Genomic DNA, 19,801 nt, shown 5'->3' with positions numbered 1-19,801 from the left:
GATACTGGTTTAGCATCTTTCATGTCAAAATGCTCCAAGACTTTCTCAAGATAATTTTTCTGGGTCAAAAACAACTTCCCTACACCTCGATCTCGATTGATATCCATGCCAAAAATTTTCTTAGCTGCTCCCAAATCTTTCATTTCAAATTCACTATTTAACTGCAGTTTTAGAGTGTGAATTTCTGACAAATTCTTGGCAGCAATGAGCATGTCATCAACATATAACAATAAGTAAATGAAAGAACCATCATTTAACTTTCGGAAGTAAACACAACTATCATACATGCTCCTTGAATAACCATGACCCAACATAAAGAAATCAAATCTCTTATACCATTGTCTTGGAGACTGTTTCAATCCATATATGGATTTCTTCAATAAGCAAACATGGTCTTTCTTACCTTCAATTTCAAAACCCTAGGGTTGTCTCATATAAATTTGTTCTTCAAGTTCGCCATGTAAGAAAGCTGTCTTAACGTCGAGCTGTTCTAACTCCAAATTATACATGGCAACTAAAGCAAGCAAAACACGAAAAGAGCTATGTTTAACAACAGGTGAGAATATATCATTAAAATCAACACCTTGTACCTGACTATAGCCTTTTGCAACCAATCGTGCTTTATATCTTGCATCTTCAACCCCTGGAATACCTTCCTTTTTCTTGAAGACCCACTTGCAACCAACAATTTTCTTAGCTGACGGCGGCTTTACAAGAACCCAAGTTTCATTCTGATGAAGAGATTCAATTTCTTCATTCATGGCAATCAACCACTTTGCAGAATCATCACAAGAAACTGCTTCTGAATAGGTGGAAGGCTCACCAGCTGCATCAGTTTCTTCTGCAACAGACAAAGCATATGCAACTAAATTTGCATATCTTTGTGGTGGTCGAATGTCTCTCCTTTGTCTATCTCTGGCTATGGAATTTTCCTCTTCTTCTGAACTATCTTCAATAATAGATTCAAGTGCATCTACTGGCACTTGCTGAATAAAAGATTTGGATTGAGAAGGACCAGAACTGCCAATATCAAGCTCCACCTGCTTCTGTGTACTATCAGTAGTACAAGGACTAGAAGACTCCTTCTTGGAAGATAACATAGACAATTCATCAAAAGTAACATCTCTACTGATTACAAATTTTGAGGATTTGGGTTCAGGACACCATAATCTGTATCCTTTCACCCCAGAAGTATATCCAAGAAAAATGCACTTTTTAGCCCTAGGCTCCAATTTTCCATCATTCACGTGCATGTATGCTGGACACCCAAAAACTTTTAAATTGGAGTAATCAGCAGGAGTACCTGACCAAACTTCCTCAGGAGTTTTGAAATCAAGAGATGCAGAAGGAGAACGGTTGACAATATAACAGGCCATATTGATCGCCTCTGCCCAAAAGTCGTTTGTCAACCCTGCATTGGAGATCATACATCTTGCTCTCTCCAAAAGCGTTCTGTTCATACGTTCAGCCACACCATTTTGTTGATGCGTCATCCTGACGGTGTGATGCCGAACAATTCCTTCATTTTTGCAAAATTCATTAAATTCACCTCCACAAAATTTCATACCATTATCTGTTCTCAACCGCTTAACATGTTTTCCTGCTTGTTTCTCAATCAAAACTTTCCATTGCTTGAAAGTTGGGAAAACATCATTTTTATGCTTAAGAAAATAGACCCAAACTTTCCTTGAATAGTCATCAATGAAAGTCAACATGTACCTGACACCACCTTTAGAAGGAGCACGAGAAGGACCCCATAGATCTGAATGAATGTAATCAAGAGTACCTTTTGTCTTGTGAATTGCTGGTGAACTGAAGCTGACTCTTTTCTGCTTCCCAAAAATACAATGTTTACAGAATTCCAATGGACCGGTACTTTGTCCACACAGAAGTCCTCTTTTGCTTAGTATGCCCAAGCCTTTTTCGCTCATATGCCCTAAACGCATTTGCCATAATTTGGTGATGTCTGTATCTGTCAAAAATGATGTTGAAACAGCAGCAGCAACTGTAACAGTAGATCCCTGCAAAATATATAAAGTACCAGATCTGTGTGCCTTCATAACAACAAGAGCTCCTCGAGTGATTTTGAAAACTCCATCTCCACCTGAATACCTGCACCCGATAGACTCAAGAGTGCCCAAAGAGATGAGATTTTTCTTCAAATCTGGAACATGTCTAACATTTGTGAGCGTCCTCACAATACCATCGTACATTTTAATTCGGATTGTGCCTTTGCCAACAACTTTACAAACAGCGTTGTTGCCCATTAAGACAACTCCACTTTCAGTTGATTCATATGTTGTAAACCAATCCCTATTGGGACACATATGATATGAACAACCCGAATCTAAAATTCACTCATTGTTAGACCTAAAATTATTTTCTGTTGCACAGAAAATAGTTCCATCATTCTCATCAACGGCAATACTAGCCTCGGTGGTTTCACTCCTTTTCTCCTTTTACTTTTCTTTATTTTTCAATTTAAAGCAATCAGCGATAATATGGCCCTTCTTTTTACAATAGTTGCACACCACATTTTTATGTCTGGACTTGGATCTACTTCTATTTTCTGTGTTTCTCTTTTCAGATCTACCCCGAACAAACAAGCCATCGGCTTGACTCCTACTAGTTTCCCCAGTAATATTCCTATCTATCTGTTCTTTAGATTTTAATGCAGATTTAATTTCCCGATACGAAATTGTTTCCTTTCCATATATCATAGTATCACGAAAATACTTAAAGGACTGGGGGAGGGAACATAAAAGTAATAGGGTTTGATCTTCATCATCAATTTTCGAATCTATATTCTCCAAATCCATAATAATGGAATTAAATTTATCAAGATGGGAGAGTATAGATGTACCTTCAGACATCCGAAGCATATACAAACTTTGCTTCAAATATAGTCGATTCTCGACTGTTTTCTTCATATACAAGGCTTTCAATTTATCCCACATAGCCTTGGCCGAAGTCTCCATTGCTACCTCACGCAATACCTCATCGGAGAGATTTAAAATTATGTTGGATCTGGCCTTCTTATCCATATCGGAGAAATCCGCATCTTTTACATCTTCTGGCTTTTTCTCAATTCCTTGAATTGCCAAGTCAACTCCGTCTTGAATAAGAATGGCCTCCATCTTGAGCAGCCACATGCCGAAATTGACATTTCTGTCGAATTTTTCGACAACCGTCTTTGTTATCGTCATTGTTGCCACAAAATCTGTAACTTGAAGTTTGTCTCAAAAAACTGGTCAAAATCTGCAAGTCTCGTGAGTGGGCCCCACAGGGTGACCGGGCCCCACGAGGATGAACGGACCCCACAAGGTGAGTGGGCCCTACAGATAAACGGACCCCACAGGATGAGTGGGCCCCAAAGGATGGACGGGCCCCACCAGATGAACCTGTCTTGCAAATTATAACAACCAACTCTGACACCAGTTTGTTAGGACCGGACCAGGAAATAGACAAACTCAAGTTAGCACAAATTAGGCGGTATAACCGACCATATAATAGATAGGCGGTAGATACCAGCCATATAATAATTAGGCGGTAAAACCGACCATATAAAGACGGATAACAAAGCAAATAAAAGACACAGAAGATTTACGTGGTTCGGTCAAATTGACCTACGTCCACGGGCGAGAGAGGAGCAATATTTCTACTATGAAGAAAAAATACAAAAGCCGTAGGAAAGTGGTTCCTAGGCCAAAAAGCACTTATAAAAGGTTTAGAAAATATTCCTAAACACAATACAAGAGAACCTAAAATATTTGACTAAATGGGTTAGATGACTCAAGAAGCTAATAGCCCATATAACTCTCTTGAGTGGTGCGAGTTGATTCCTTCATCAGGCTCCCTTATTTATAGGAAACCAAAGGAAGAATTCCTTTGGCTTCTACCGATGTGGAACGAAGCACCAAAAACATTTGGTCAACAAATGCGGCTTCAACAAATCTCCACCTTGATGAGTCCCAAACATCGAGAGATTATAAACTTGCTCCACCTTCTTCACATAAGCCCCAATGGGGTTAAATCACCAACAATGAACACCAACCAAATCCAAGCACTGTTTGAACTTGTAAACTGGAAGAGGTTTCGTAAACATATCGGCTGGATTGTCCTTAATATTGATTTTCTGAATAATGACTTTTCCCTCAGCAACGATATTCCGAATGAAGTGATACTTCACATCAATATGTTTCGTCCTCTCATGATACATCTGATCTTTAGTCAAGTGTATGGCACTTTGACTATCACAGTGAATATCAGTAACACCTTGATATAGACTTAACTCGCTAAATAAACTCTTCAACCACAAGGCTTCTTTGATTGCCTCGGTCACAGCCATATATTCTGCTTCTGTAGTAGACAAAGCTACGACAGGTTGTAGAGTAGCTTTCCAACTAACAGCACAACCGCCAATGCAAAATGCATAGCCTGAAAGAGATCTTCTCCTGTCAAGATCCCCAGCGTAGTCTGAGTCTACAAAACCAATCAAAGTGTTATTATTTCTTCCAAACTCCAAACATGCATTTGAAGTACCTCGCAAGTATCTGAGAATCCACTTCACAGCCTGCCAATGTGTTTTACCAGGCCAAGACATATATCTGCTAACAACACTGACTGCTTGTGCAATATCTGGACGAGTACAAACCATTGCATACATAATACTGCCGACTGCACTGGAATAAGGAACCCGTGCCATATAATCTTCCTTTTTATCTGATTTTGGTGATTGAGCAGCAGATAGCCGAAAATGGCTAGCAAGAGGAGTAGATACTGGTTTAGCATCTTTCATGTCAAAATGCTCCAAGACTTTCTCAAGATAATTTTTCTGGGTCAAAAACAACTTCCCTACACCTCGATCTCGATTGATATCCATGCCAAAAATTTTCTTAGCTGCTCCCAAATCTTTCATTTCAAATTCACTATTTAACTGCAGTTTTAGAGTGTGAATTTCTGACAAATTCTTGGCAGCAATGAGCATGTCATCAACATATAACAATAAGTAAATGAAAGAACCATCATTTAACTTTCGGAAGTAAACACAACTATCATACATGCTCCTTGAATAACCATGACCCAACATAAAGAAATCAAATCTCTTATACCATTGTCTTGGAGACTGTTTCAATCCATATATGGATTTCTTCAATAAGCAAACATGGTCTTTCTTACCTTCAATTTCAAAACCCTAGGGTTGTCTCATATAAATTTGTTCTTCAAGTTCGCCATGTAAGAAAGCTGTCTTAACGTCGAGCTGTTCTAACTCCAAATTATACATGGCAACTAAAGCAAGCAAAACACGAAAAGAGCTATGTTTAACAACAGGTGAGAATATATCATTAAAATCAACACCTTGTACCTGACTATAGCCTTTTGCAACCAATCGTGCTTTATATCTTGCATCTTCAACCCCTGGAATACCTTCCTTTTTCTTGAAGACCCACTTGCAACCAACAATTTTCTTAGCTGACGGCGGCTTTACAAGAACCCAAGTTTCATTCTGATGAAGAGATTCAATTTCTTCATTCATGGCAATCAACCACTTTGCAGAATCATCACAAGAAACTGCTTCTGAATAGGTGGAAGGCTCACCAGCTGCATCAGTTTCTTCTGCAACAGACAAAGCATATGCAACTAAATTTGCATATCTTTGTGGTGGTCGAATGTCTCTCCTTTGTCTATCTCTGGCTATGGAATTTTCCTCTTCTTCTGAACTATCTTCAATAATAGATTCAAGTGCATCTACTGGCACTTGCTGAATAAAAGATTTGGATTGAGAAGGACCAGAACTGCCAATATCAAGCTCCACCTGCTTCTGTGTACTATCAGTAGTACAAGGACTAGAAGACTCCTTCTTGGAAGATAACATAGACAATTCATCAAAAGTAACATCTCTACTGATTACAAATTTTGAGGATTTGGGTTCAGGACACCATAATCTGTATCCTTTCACCCCAGAAGTATATCCAAGAAAAATGCACTTTTTAGCCCTAGGCTCCAATTTTCCATCATTCACGTGCATGTATGCTGGACACCCAAAAACTTTTAAATTGGAGTAATCAGCAGGAGTACCTGACCAAACTTCCTCAGGAGTTTTGAAATCAAGAGATGCAGAAGGAGAACGGTTGACAATATAACAGGCCATATTGATCGCCTCTGCCCAAAAGTCGTTTGTCAACCCTGCATTGGAGATCATACATCTTGCTCTCTCCAAAAGCGTTCTGTTCATACGTTCAGCCACACCATTTTGTTGATGCGTCATCCTGACGGTGTGATGCCGAACAATTCCTTCATTTTTGCAAAATTCATTAAATTCACCTCCACAAAATTTCATACCATTATCTGTTCTCAACCGCTTAACATGTTTTCCTGCTTGTTTCTCAATCAAAACTTTCCATTGCTTGAAAGTTGGGAAAACATCATTTTTATGCTTAAGAAAATAGACCCAAACTTTCCTTGAATAGTCATCAATGAAAGTCAACATGTACCTGACACCACCTTTAGAAGGAGCACGAGAAGGACCCCATAGATCTGAATGAATGTAATCAAGAGTACCTTTTGTCTTGTGAATTGCTGGTGAACTGAAGCTGACTCTTTTCTGCTTCCCAAAAATACAATGTTTACAGAATTCCAATGGACCGGTACTTTGTCCACACAGAAGTCCTCTTTTGCTTAGTATGCCCAAGCCTTTTTCGCTCATATGCCCTAAACGCATTTGCCATAATTTGGTGATGTCTGTATCTGTCAAAAATGATGTTGAAACAGCAGCAGCAACTGTAACAGTAGATCCCTGCAAAATATATAAAGTACCAGATCTGTGTGCCTTCATAACAACAAGAGCTCCTCGAGTGATTTTGAAAACTCCATCTCCACCTGAATACCTGCACCCGATAGACTCAAGAGTGCCCAAAGAGATGAGATTTTTCTTCAAATCTGGAACATGTCTAACATTTGTGAGCGTCCTCACAATACCATCGTACATTTTAATTCGGATTGTGCCTTTGCCAACAACTTTACAAACAGCGTTGTTGCCCATTAAGACAACTCCACTTTCAGTTGATTCATATGTTGTAAACCAATCCCTATTGGGACACATATGATATGAACAACCCGAATCTAAAATTCACTCATTGTTAGACCTAAAATTATTTTCTGTTGCACAGAAAATAGTTCCATCATTCTCATCAACGGCAATACTAGCCTCGGTGGTTTCACTCCTTTTCTCCTTTTACTTTTCTTTATTTTTCAATTTAAAGCAATCAGCGATAATATGGCCCTTCTTTTTACAATAGTTGCACACCACATTTTTATGTCTGGACTTGGATCTACTTCTATTTTCTGTGTTTCTCTTTTCAGATCTACCCCGAACAAACAAGCCATCGGCTTGACTCCTACTAGTTTCCCCAGTAATATTCCTATCTATCTGTTCTTTAGATTTTAATGCAGATTTAATTTCCCGATACGAAATTGTTTCCTTTCCATATATCATAGTATCACGAAAATACTTAAAGGACTGGGGGAGGGAACATAAAAGTAATAGGGTTTGATCTTCATCATCAATTTTCGAATCTATATTCTCCAAATCCATAATAATGGAATTAAATTTATCAAGATGGGAGAGTATAGATGTACCTTCAGACATCCGAAGCATATACAAACTTTGCTTCAAATATAGTCGATTCTCGACTGTTTTCTTCATATACAAGGCTTTCAATTTATCCCACATAGCCTTGGCCGAAGTCTCCATTGCTACCTCACGCAATACCTCATCGGAGAGATTTAAAATTATGTTGGATCTGGCCTTCTTATCCATATCGGAGAAATCCGCATCTTTTACATCTTCTGGCTTTTTCTCAATTCCTTGAATTGCCAAGTCAACTCCGTCTTGAATAAGAATGGCCTCCATCTTGAGCAGCCACATGCCGAAATTGACATTTCTGTCGAATTTTTCGACAACCGTCTTTGTTATCGTCATTGTTGCCACAAAATCTGTAACTTGAAGTTTGTCTCAAAAAACTGGTCAAAATCTGCAAGTCTCGTGAGTGGGCCCCACAGGGTGACCGGGCCCCACGAGGATGAACGGACCCCACAAGGTGAGTGGGCCCTACAGATAAACGGACCCCACAGGATGAGTGGGCCCCAAAGGATGGACGGGCCCCACCAGATGAACCTGTCTTGCAAATTATAACAACCAACTCTGACACCAGTTTGTTAGGACCGGACCAGGAAATAGACAAACTCAAGTTAGCACAAATTAGGCGGTATAACCGACCATATAATAGATAGGCGGTAGATACCAGCCATATAATAATTAGGCGGTAAAACCGACCATATAAAGACGGATAACAAAGCAAATAAAAGACACAGAAGATTTACGTGGTTCGGTCAAATTGACCTACGTCCACGGGCGAGAGAGGAGCAATATTTCTACTATGAAGAAGAAATACAAAAGCCGTAGGAAAGTGGTTCCTAGGCCAAAAAGCACTTATAAAAGGTTTAGAAAATATTCCTAAACACAATACAAGAGAACCTAAAATATTTGACTAAATGGGTTAGATGACTCAAGAAGCTAATAGCCCATATAACTCTCTTGAGTGGTGCGAGTTGATTCCTTCATCAGGCTCCCTTATTTATAGGAAACCAAAGGAAGAATTCCTTTGGCTTCTACCGATGTGGAACGAAGCACCAAAAACATTTGGTCAACAAATGCGGCTTCAACAAATCTCCACCTTGATGAGTCCCAAACATCGAGAGATTATAAACTTGCTCCACCTTCTTCACATAAGCCCCAATGGGGTTAAATCACCAACAATGAACACCAACCAAATCCAAGCACTGTTTGAACTTGTAAACTGGAAGAGGTTTCGTAAACATATCGGCTGGATTGTCCTTAATATTGATTTTCTGAATAATGACTTTTCCCTCAGCAACGATATTCCGAATGAAGTGATACTTCACATCAATATGTTTCGTCCTCTCATGATACATCTGATCTTTAGTCAAGTGTATGGCACTTTGACTATCACAGTGAATATCAGTAACACCTTGATATAGACTTAACTCGCTAAATAAACTCTTCAACCACAAGGCTTCTTTGATTGCCTCGGTCACAGCCATATATTCTGCTTCTGTAGTAGACAAAGCTACGACAGGTTGTAGAGTAGCTTTCCAACTAACAGCACAACCGCCAATGCAAAATGCATAGCCTGAAAGAGATCTTCTCCTGTCAAGATCCCCAGCGTAGTCTGAGTCTACAAAACCAATCAAAGTGTTATTATTTCTTCCAAACTCCAAACATGCATTTGAAGTACCTCGCAAGTATCTGAGAATCCACTTCACAGCCTGCCAATGTGTTTTACCAGGCCAAGACATATATCTGCTAACAACACTGACTGCTTGTGCAATATCTGGACGAGTACAAACCATTGCATACATAATACTGCCGACTGCACTGGAATAAGGAACCCGTGCCATATAATCTTCCTTTTTATCTGATTTTGGTGATTGAGCAGCAGATAGCCGAAAATGGCTAGCAAGAGGAGTAGATACTGGTTTAGCATCTTTCATGTCAAAATGCTCCAAGACTTTCTCAAGATAATTTTTCTGGGTCAAAAACAACTTCCCTACACCTCGATCTCGATTGATATCCATGCCAAAAATTTTCTTAGCTGCTCCCAAATCTTTCATTTCAAATTCACTATTTAACTGCAGTTTTAGAGTGTGAATTTCTGACAAATTCTTGGCAGCAATGAGCATGTCATCAACATATAACAATAAGTAAATGAAAGAACCATCATTTAACTTTCGGAAGTAAACACAACTATCATACATGCTCCTTGAATAACCATGACCCAACATAAAGAAATCAAATCTCTTATACCATTGTCTTGGAGACTGTTTCAATCCATATATGGATTTCTTCAATAAGCAAACATGGTCTTTCTTACCTTCAATTTCAAAACCCTAGGGTTGTCTCATATAAATTTGTTCTTCAAGTTCGCCATGTAAGAAAGCTGTCTTAACGTCGAGCTGTTCTAACTCCAAATTATACATGGCAACTAAAGCAAGCAAAACACGAAAAGATCTATGTTTAACAACAGGTGAGAATATATCATTAAAATCAACACCTTGTACCTGACTATAGCCTTTTGCAACCAATCGTGCTTTATATCTTGCATCTTCAACCCCTGGAATACCTTCCTTTTTCTTGAAGACCCACTTGCAACCAACAATTTTCTTAGCTGACGGCGGCTTTACAAGAACCCAAGTTTCATTCTGATGAAGAGATTCAATTTCTTCATTCATGGCAATCAACCACTTTGCAGAATCATCACAAGAAACTGCTTCTGAATAGGTGGAAGGCTCACCAGCTGCATCGGTTTCTTCTGCAACAGACAAAGCATATGCAACTAAATTTGCATATCTTTGTGGTGGTCGAATGTCTCTCCTTTGTCTATCTCTGGCTATGGAATTTTCCTCTTCTTCTGAACTATCTTCAATAATAGATTCAAGTGCATCTACTGGCACTTGCTGAATAAAAGATTTGGATTGAGAAGGACCAGAACTGCCAATATCAAGCTCCACCTGCTTCTGTGTACTATCAGTAGTACAAGGACTAGAAGACTCCTTCTTGGAAGATAACATAGACAATTCATCAAAAGTAACATCTCTACTGATTACAAATTTTGAGGATTTGGGTTCAGGACACCATAATCTGTATCCTTTCACCCCAGAAGTATATCCAAGAAAAATGCACTTTTTAGCCCTAGGCTCCAATTTTCCATCATTCACGTGCATGTATGCTGGACACCCAAAAACTTTTAAATTGGAGTAATCAGCAGGAGTACCTGACCAAACTTCCTCAGGAGTTTTGAAATCAAGAGATGCAGAAGGAGAACGGTTGACAATATAACAGGCCATATTGATCGCCTCTGCCCAAAAGTCGTTTGTCAACCCTGCATTGGAGATCATACATCTTGCTCTCTCCAAAAGCGTTCTGTTCATACGTTCAGCCACACCATTTTGTTGATGCGTCATCCTGACGGTGTGATGCCGAACAATTCCTTCATTTTTGCAAAATTCATTAAATTCACCTCCACAAAATTTCATACCATTATCTGTTCTCAACCGCTTAACATGTTTTCCTGCTTGTTTCTCAATCAAAACTTTCCATTGCTTGAAAGTTGGGAAAACATCATTTTTATGCTTAAGAAAATAGACCCAAACTTTCCTTGAATAGTCATCAATGAAAGTCAACATGTACCTGACACCACCTTTAGAAGGAGCACGAGAAGGACCCCATAGATCTGAATGAATGTAATCAAGAGTACCTTTTGTCTTGTGAATTGCTGGTGAACTGAAGCTGACTCTTTTCTGCTTCCCAAAAATACAATGTTTACAGAATTCCAATGGACCGGTACTTTGTCCACACAGAAGTCCTCTTTTGCTTAGTATGCCCAAGCCTTTTTCGCTCATATGCCCTAAACGCATTTGCCATAATTTGGTGATGTCTGTATCTGTCAAAAATGATGTTGAAACAGCAGCAGCAACTGTAACAGTAGATCCCTGCAAAATATATAAAGTACCAGATCTGTGTGCCTTCATAACAACAAGAGCTCCTCGAGTGATTTTGAAAACTCCATCTCCACCTGAATACCTGCACCCGATAGACTCAAGAGTGCCCAAAGAGATGAGATTTTTCTTCAAATCTGGAACATGTCTAACATTTGTGAGCTTCCTCACAATACCATCGTACATTTTAATTCGGATTGTGCCTTTGCCAACAACTTTACAAACAGCGTTGTTGCCCATTAAGACAACTCCACTTTCAGTTGATTCATATGTTGTAAACCAATCCCTATTGGGACACATATGATATGAACAACCCGAATCTAAAATTCACTCATTGTTAGACCTAAAATTATTTTCTGTTGCACAGAAAATAGTTCCATCATTCTCATCAACGGCAATACTAGCCTCGGTGGTTTCACTCCTTTTCTCCTTTTACTTTTCTTTATTTTTCAATTTAAAGCAATCAGCGATAATATGGCCCTTCTTTTTACAATAGTTGCACACCACATTTTTATGTCTGGACTTGGATCTACTTCTATTTTCTGTGTTTCTCTTTTCAGATCTACCCCGAACAAACAAGCCATCGGCTTGACTCCTACTAGTTTCCCCAGTAATACTCCTATCTATCTGTTCTTTAAATTTTAATGCAGATTTAATTTCCCGATACGAAATTGTTTCCTTTCCATATATCATAGTATCACGAAAATACTTAAAGGACTGGGGGAGGGAACATAAAAGTAATAGGGTTTGATCTTCATCATCAATTTTCGAATCTATATTCTCCAAATCCATAATAATGGAATTAAATTTATCAAGATGGGAGAGTATAGATGTACCTTCAGACATCCGAAGCATATACAAACTTTGCTTCAAATATAGTCGATTCTCGACTGTTTTCTTCATATACAAGGCTTTCAATTTATCCCACATAGCCTTGGCCGAAGTCTCCATTGCTACCTCACGCAATACCTCATCGGAGAGATTTAAAATTATGTTGGATCTGGCCTTCTTATCCATATCGGAGAAATCCGCATCTTTTACATCTTCTGGCTTTTTCTCAATTCCTTGAATTGCCAAGTCAACTCCGTCTTGAATAAGAAAGGCCTCCATCTTGAGCAGCCACATGCCGAAATTGACATTTCTGTCGAATTTTTCGACAACCGTCTTTGTTATCGTCATTGTTGCCACAAAATCTGTAACTTGAAGTTTGTCTCAAAAAACTGGTCAAAATCTGCAAGTCTCGTGAGTGGGCCCCACAGGGTGACCGGGCCCCACGAGGATGAACGGACCCCACAAGGTGAGTGGGCCCTACAGATAAACGGACCCCACAGGATGAGTGGGCCCCAAAGGATGGACGGGCCCCACCAGATGAACCTGTCTTGCAAATTATAACAACCAACTCTGACACCAGTTTGTTAGGACCGGACCAGGAAATAGACAAACTCAAGTTAGCACAAATTAGGCGGTATAACCGACCATATAATAGATAGGCGGTAGATACCAGCCATATAATAATTAGGCGGTAAAACCGACCATATAAAGACGGATAACAAAGCAAATAAAAGACACAGAAGATTTACGTGGTTCGGTCAAATTGACCTACGTCCACGGGCGAGAGAGGAGCAATATTTCTACTATGAAGAAGAAATACAAAAGCCGTAGGAAAGTGGTTCCTAGGCCAAAAAGCACTTATAAAAGGTTTAGAAAATATTCCTAAACACAATACAAGAGAACCTAAAATATTTGACTAAATGGGTTAGATGACTCAAGAAGCTAATAGCCCATATAACTCTCTTGAGTGGTGCGAGTTGATTCCTTCATCAGGCTCCCTTATTTATAGGAAACCAAAGGAAGAATTCCTTTGGCTTCTACCGATGTGGAACGAAGCACCAAAAACATTTGGTCAACAAATGCGGCTTCAACAAATCTCCACCTTGATGAGTCCCAAACATCGAGAGATTATAAACTTGCTCCACCTTCTTCACATAAGCCCCAATGGGGTTAAATCACCAACAATGAACACCAACCAAATCCAAGCACTGTTTGAACTTGTAAACTGGAAGAGGTTTCGTAAACATATCGGCTGGATTGTCCTTAATATTGATTTTCTGAATAATGACTTTTCCCTCAGCAACGATATTCCGAATGAAGTGATACTTCACATCAATATGTTTCGTCCTCTCATGATACATCTGATCTTTAGTCAAGTGTATGGCACTTTGACTATCACAGTGAATATCAGTAACACCTTGATATAGACTTAACTCGCTAAATAAACTCTTCAACCACAAGGCTTCTTTGATTGCCTCGGTCACAGCCATATATTCTACTTCTGTAGTAGACAAAGCTACGACAGGTTGTAGAGTAGCTTTCCAACTAACAGCACAACCGCCAATGCAAAATGCATAGCCTGAAAGAGATCTTCTCCTGTCAAGATCCCCAGCGTAGTCTGAGTCTACAAAACCAATCAAAGTGTTATTATTTCTTCCAAACTCCAAACATGCATTTGAAGTACCTCGCAAGTATCTGAGAATCCACTTCACAGCCTGCCAATGTGTTTTACCAGGCCAAGACATATATCTGCTAACAACACTGACTGCTTGTGCAATATCTGGACGAGTACAAACCATTGCATACATAATACTGCCGACTGCACTGGAATAAGGAACCCGTGCCATATAATCTTCCTTTTTATCTGATTTTGGTGATTGAGCAGCAGATAGCCGAAAATGGCTAGCAAGAGGAGTAGATACTGGTTTAGCATCTTTCATGTCAAAATGCTCCAAGACTTTCTCAAGATAATTTTTCTGGGTCAAAAACAACTTCCCTACACCTCGATCTCGATTGATATCCATGCCAAAAATTTTCTTAGCTGCTCCCAAATCTTTCATTTCAAATTCACTATTTAACTGCAGTTTTAGAGTGTGAATTTCTGACAAATTCTTGGCAGCAATGAGCATGTCATCAACATATAACAATAAGTAAATGAAAGAACCATCATTTAACTTTCGGAAGTAAACACAACTATCATACATGCTCCTTGAATAACCATGACCCAATATAAAGAAATCAAATCTCTTATACCATTGTCTTGGAGACTGTTTCAATCCATATATGGATTTCTTCAATAAGCAAACATGGTCTTTCTTACCTTCAATTTCAAAACCCTAGGGTTGTCTCATATAAATTTGTTCTTCAAGTTCGCCATGTAAGAAAGCTGTCTTAACGTCGAGCTGTTCTAACTCCAAATTATACATGGCAACTAAAGCAAGCAAAACACGAAAAGATCTATGTTTAACAACAGGTGAGAATATATCATTAAAATCAACACCTTGTACCTGACTATAGCCTTTTGCAACCAATCGTGCTTTATATCTTGCATCTTCAACCCCTGGAATACCTTCCTTTTTCTTGAAGACCCACTTGCAACCAACAATTTTCTTAGCTGACGGCGGCTTTACAAGAACCCAAGTTTCATTCTGATGAAGAGATTCAATTTCTTCATTCATGGCAATCAACCACTTTGCAGAATCATCACAAGAAACTGCTTCTGAATAGGTGGAAGGCTCACCAGCTGCATCGGTTTCTTCTGCAACAGACAAAGCATATGCAACTAAATTTGCATATCTTTGTGGTGGTCGAATGTCTCTCCTTTGTCTATCTCTGGCTATGGAATTTTCCTCTTCTTCTGAACTATCTTCAATAATAGATTCAAGTGCATCTACTGGCACTTGCTGAATAAAAGATTTGGATTGAGAAGGACCAGAACTGCCAATATCAAGCTCCACCTGCTTCTGTGTACTATCAGTAGTACAAGGACTAGAAGACTCCTTCTTGGAAGATAACATAGACAATTTATCAAAAGTAACATCTCTACTGATTACAAATTTTGAGGATTTGGGTTCAGGACACCATAATCTGTATCCTTTCACCCCAGAAGTATATCCAAGAAAAATGCACTTTTTAACCCTAGGCTCCAATTTTCCATCATTCACGTGCATGTATGCTGGACACCCAAAAACTTTTAAATTGGAGTAATCAGCAGGAGTACCTGACCAAACTTCCTCAGGAGTTTTGAAATCAAGAGATGCAGAAGGAGAACGGTTGACAATATAACAGGCCATATTGATCGCCTCTGCCCAAAAGTCGTTTGTCAACCCTGCATTGGAGATCATACATCTTGCTCTCTCCAAAAGCGTTCTGTTCATACGTTCAGCCACACCATTTTGTTGATGCGTCATCCTGACGGTGTGATGCCGAACAATTCCTTCATTTTTGTAAAATTCATTAAATTCACCTCCACAAAATTTCATACCATTATCTGTTCTCAACCGCTTAACATGTTTTCCTGCTTGTTTCTCAATCAAAACTTTCCATTGCTTGAAAGTTGGGAAAACATCATTTTTATGCTTAAGAAAATAGACCCAAACTTTCCTTGAATAGTCATCAATGAAAGTCAACATGTACCTGACACCACCTTTAGAAGGAGCACGAGAAGGACCCCATAGATCTGAATGAATGTAATCAAGAGTACCTTTTGTCTTGTGAATTGCTGGTGAACTGAAGCTGACTCTTTTCTGCTTCCCAAAAATACAATGTTTACAGAATTCCAATGGACCGGTACTTTGTCCACACAGAAGTCCTCTTTTGCTTAGTATGCCCAAGCCTTTTTCGCTCATATGCCCTAAACGCATTTGCCATAATTTGGTGATGTCTGTATCTGTCAAAAATGATGTTGAAACAGCAGCAGCAACTGTAACAGTAGATCCCTGCAAAATATATAAAGTACCAGATCTGTGTGCCTTCATAACAACAAGAGCTCCTCGAGTGATTTTGAAAACTCCATCTCCACCTGAATACCTGCACCCGATAGACTCAAGAGTGCCCAAAGAGATGAGATTTTTCTTCAAATCTGGAACATGTCTAACATTTGTGAGCTTCCTCACAATACCATCGTACATTTTAATTCGGATTGTGCCTTTGCCAACAACTTTACAAACAGCGTTGTTGCCCATTAAGACAACTCCACTTTCAGTTGATTCATATGTTGTAAACCAATCCCTATTGGGACACATATGATATGAACAACCCGAATCTAAAATTCACTCATTGTTAGACCTAAAATTATTTTCTGTTGCACAGAAAATAGTTCCATCATTCTCATCAACGGCAATACTAGCCTCGGTGGTTTCACTCCTTTTCTCCTTTTACTTTTCTTTATTTTTCAATTTAAAGCAATCAGCGATAATATGGCCCTTCTTTTTACAATAGTTGCACACCACATTTTTATGTCTGGACTTGGATCTACTTCTATTTTCTGTGTTTCTCTTTTCAGATCTACCCCGAACAAACAAGCCATCGGCTTGACTCCTACTAGTTTCCCCAGTAATACTCCTATCTATCTGTTCTTTAAATTTTAATGCAGATTTAATTTCCCGATACGAAATTGTTTCCTTTCCATATATCATAGTATCACGAAAATACTTAAAGGACTGGGGGAGGGAACATAAAAGTAATAGGGTTTGATCTTCATCATCAATTTTCGAATCTATATTCTCCAAATCCATAATAATGGAATTAAATTTATCAAGATGGGAGAGTATAGATGTACCTTCAGACATCCGAAGCATATACAAACTTTGCTTCAAATATAGTCGATTCTCGACTGTTTTCTTCATATACAAGGCTTTCAATTTATCCCACATAGCCTTGGCCGAAGTCTCCATTGCTACCTCACGCAATACCTCATCGGAGAGATTTAAAATTATGTTGGATCTGGCCTTCTTATCCATATCGGAGAAATCCGCATCTTTTACATCTTCTGGCTTTTTCTCAATTCCTTGAATTGCCAAGTCAACTCCGTCTTGAATAAGAAAGGCCTCCATCTTGAGCAGCCACATGCCGAAATTGACATTTCTGTCGAATTTTTCGACAACCGTCTTTGTTATCGTCATTGTTGCCACAAAATCTGTAACTTGAAGTTTGTCTCAAAAAACTGGTCAAAATCTGCAAGTCTCGTGAGTGGGCCCCACAGGGTGACCGGGCCCCACGAGGATGAACGGACCCCACAAGGTGAGTGGGCCCTACAGATAAACGGACCCCACAGGATGAGTGGGCCCCAAAGGATGGACGGGCCCCACCAGATGAACCTGTCTTGCAAATTATAACAACCAACTCTGACACCAGTTTGTTAGGACCGGACCAGGAAATAGACAAACTCAAGTTAGCACAAATTAGGCGGTATAACCGACCATATAATAGATAGGCGGTAGATACCAGCCATATAATAATTAGGCGGTAAAACCGACCATATAAAGACGGATAACAAAGCAAATAAAAGACACAGAAGATTTACGTGGTTCGGTCAAATTGACCTACGTCCACGGGCGAGAGAGGAGCAATATTTCTACTATGAAGAAGAAATACAAAAGCCGTAGGAAAGTGGTTCCTAGGCCAAAAAGCACTTATAAAAGGTTTAGAAAATATTCCTAAACACAATACAAGAGAACCTAAAATATTTGACTAAATGGGTTAGATGACTCAAGAAGCTAATAGCCCATATAACTCTCTTGAGTGGTGCGAGTTGATTCCTTCATCAGGCTCCCTTATTTATAGGAAACCAAAGGAAGAATTCCTTTGGCTTCTACCGATGTGGAACGAAGCACCAAAAACATTTGGTCAACAAATGCGGCTTCAACAAATCTCCACCTTGATGAGTCCCAAACATCGAGAGATTATAAACTTGCTCCACCTTCTTCACATAAGCCCCAATGGGGTTAAATCACCAACAATGAACACCAACCAAATCCAAGCACTGTTTGAACTTGTAAACTGGAAGAGGTTTCGTAAACATATCGGCTGGATTGTCCTTAATATTGATTTTCTGAATAATGACTTTTCCCTCAGCAACGATATTCCGAATGAAGTGATACTTCACATCAATATGTTTCGTCCTCTCATGATACATCTGATCTTTAGTCAAGTGTATGGCACTTTGACTATCACAGTGAATATCAGTAACACCTTGATATAGACTTAACTCGCTAAATAAACTCTTCAACCACAAGGCTTCTTTGATTGCCTCGGTCACAGCCATATATTCTACTTCTGTAGTAGACAAAGCTACGACAGGTTGTAGAGTAGCTTTCCAACTAACAGCACAACCGCCAATGCAAAATGCATAGCCTGAAAGAGATCTTCTCCTGTCAAGATCCCCAGCGTAGTCTGAGTCTACAAAACCAATCAAAGTGTTATTATTTCTTCCAAACTCCAAACATGCATTTGAAGTACCTCGCAAGTATCTGAGAATCCACTTCACAGCCTGCCAATGTGTTTTACCAGGCCAAGACATATATCTGCTAACAACACTGACTGCTTGTGCAATATCTGGACGAGTACAAACCATTGCATACATAATACTGCCGACTGCACTGGAATAAGGAACCCGTGCCATATAATCTTCCTTTTTATCTGATTTTGGTGATTGAGCAGCAGATAGCCGAAAATGGCTAGCAAGAGGAGTAGATACTGGTTTAGCATCTTTCATGTCAAAATGCTCCAAGACTTTCTCAAGATAATTTTTCTGGGTCAAAAACAACTTCCCTACTCCTCGATCTCGATTGATATCCATGCCAAAAATTTTCTTAGCTGCTCCCAAATCTTTCATTTCAAATTCACTATTTAACTGCAGTTTTAGAGTGTGAATTTCTGACAAATTCTTGGCAGCAATGAGCATGTCATCAACATATAACAATAAGTAAATGAAAGAACCATCATTTAACTTTCGGAAGTAAACACAACTATCATACATGCTCCTTGAATAACCATGACCCAACATAAAGAAATCAAATCTCTTATACCATTGTCTTGGAGACTGTTTCAATCCATATATGGATTTCTTCAATAAGCAAACATGGTCTTTCTTACCTTCAATTTCAAAACCCTAGGGTTGTCTCATATAAATTTGTTCTTCAAGTTCGCCATGTAAGAAAGCTGTCTTAACGTCGAGCTGTTCTAACTCCAAATTATACATGGCAACTAAAGCAAGCAAAACACGAAAAGAGCTATGTTTAACAACAGGTGAGAATATATCATTAAAATCAACACCTTGTACCTGACTATAGCCTTTTGCAACCAATCGTGCTTTATATCTTGCATCTTCAACCCCTGGAATACCTTCCTTTTTCTTGAAGACCCACTTGCAACCAACAATTTTCTTAGCTGA

The sequence above is a fragment of the Coffea arabica genome, chromosome 4c (assembly GCF_036785885.1).
Source record: "Coffea arabica cultivar ET-39 chromosome 4c, Coffea Arabica ET-39 HiFi, whole genome shotgun sequence".
NCBI classification, from domain to species: Eukaryota; Viridiplantae; Streptophyta; class Magnoliopsida; order Gentianales; family Rubiaceae; genus Coffea; species Coffea arabica.
Note: the sequence above shows the minus strand (reverse complement) of the source record.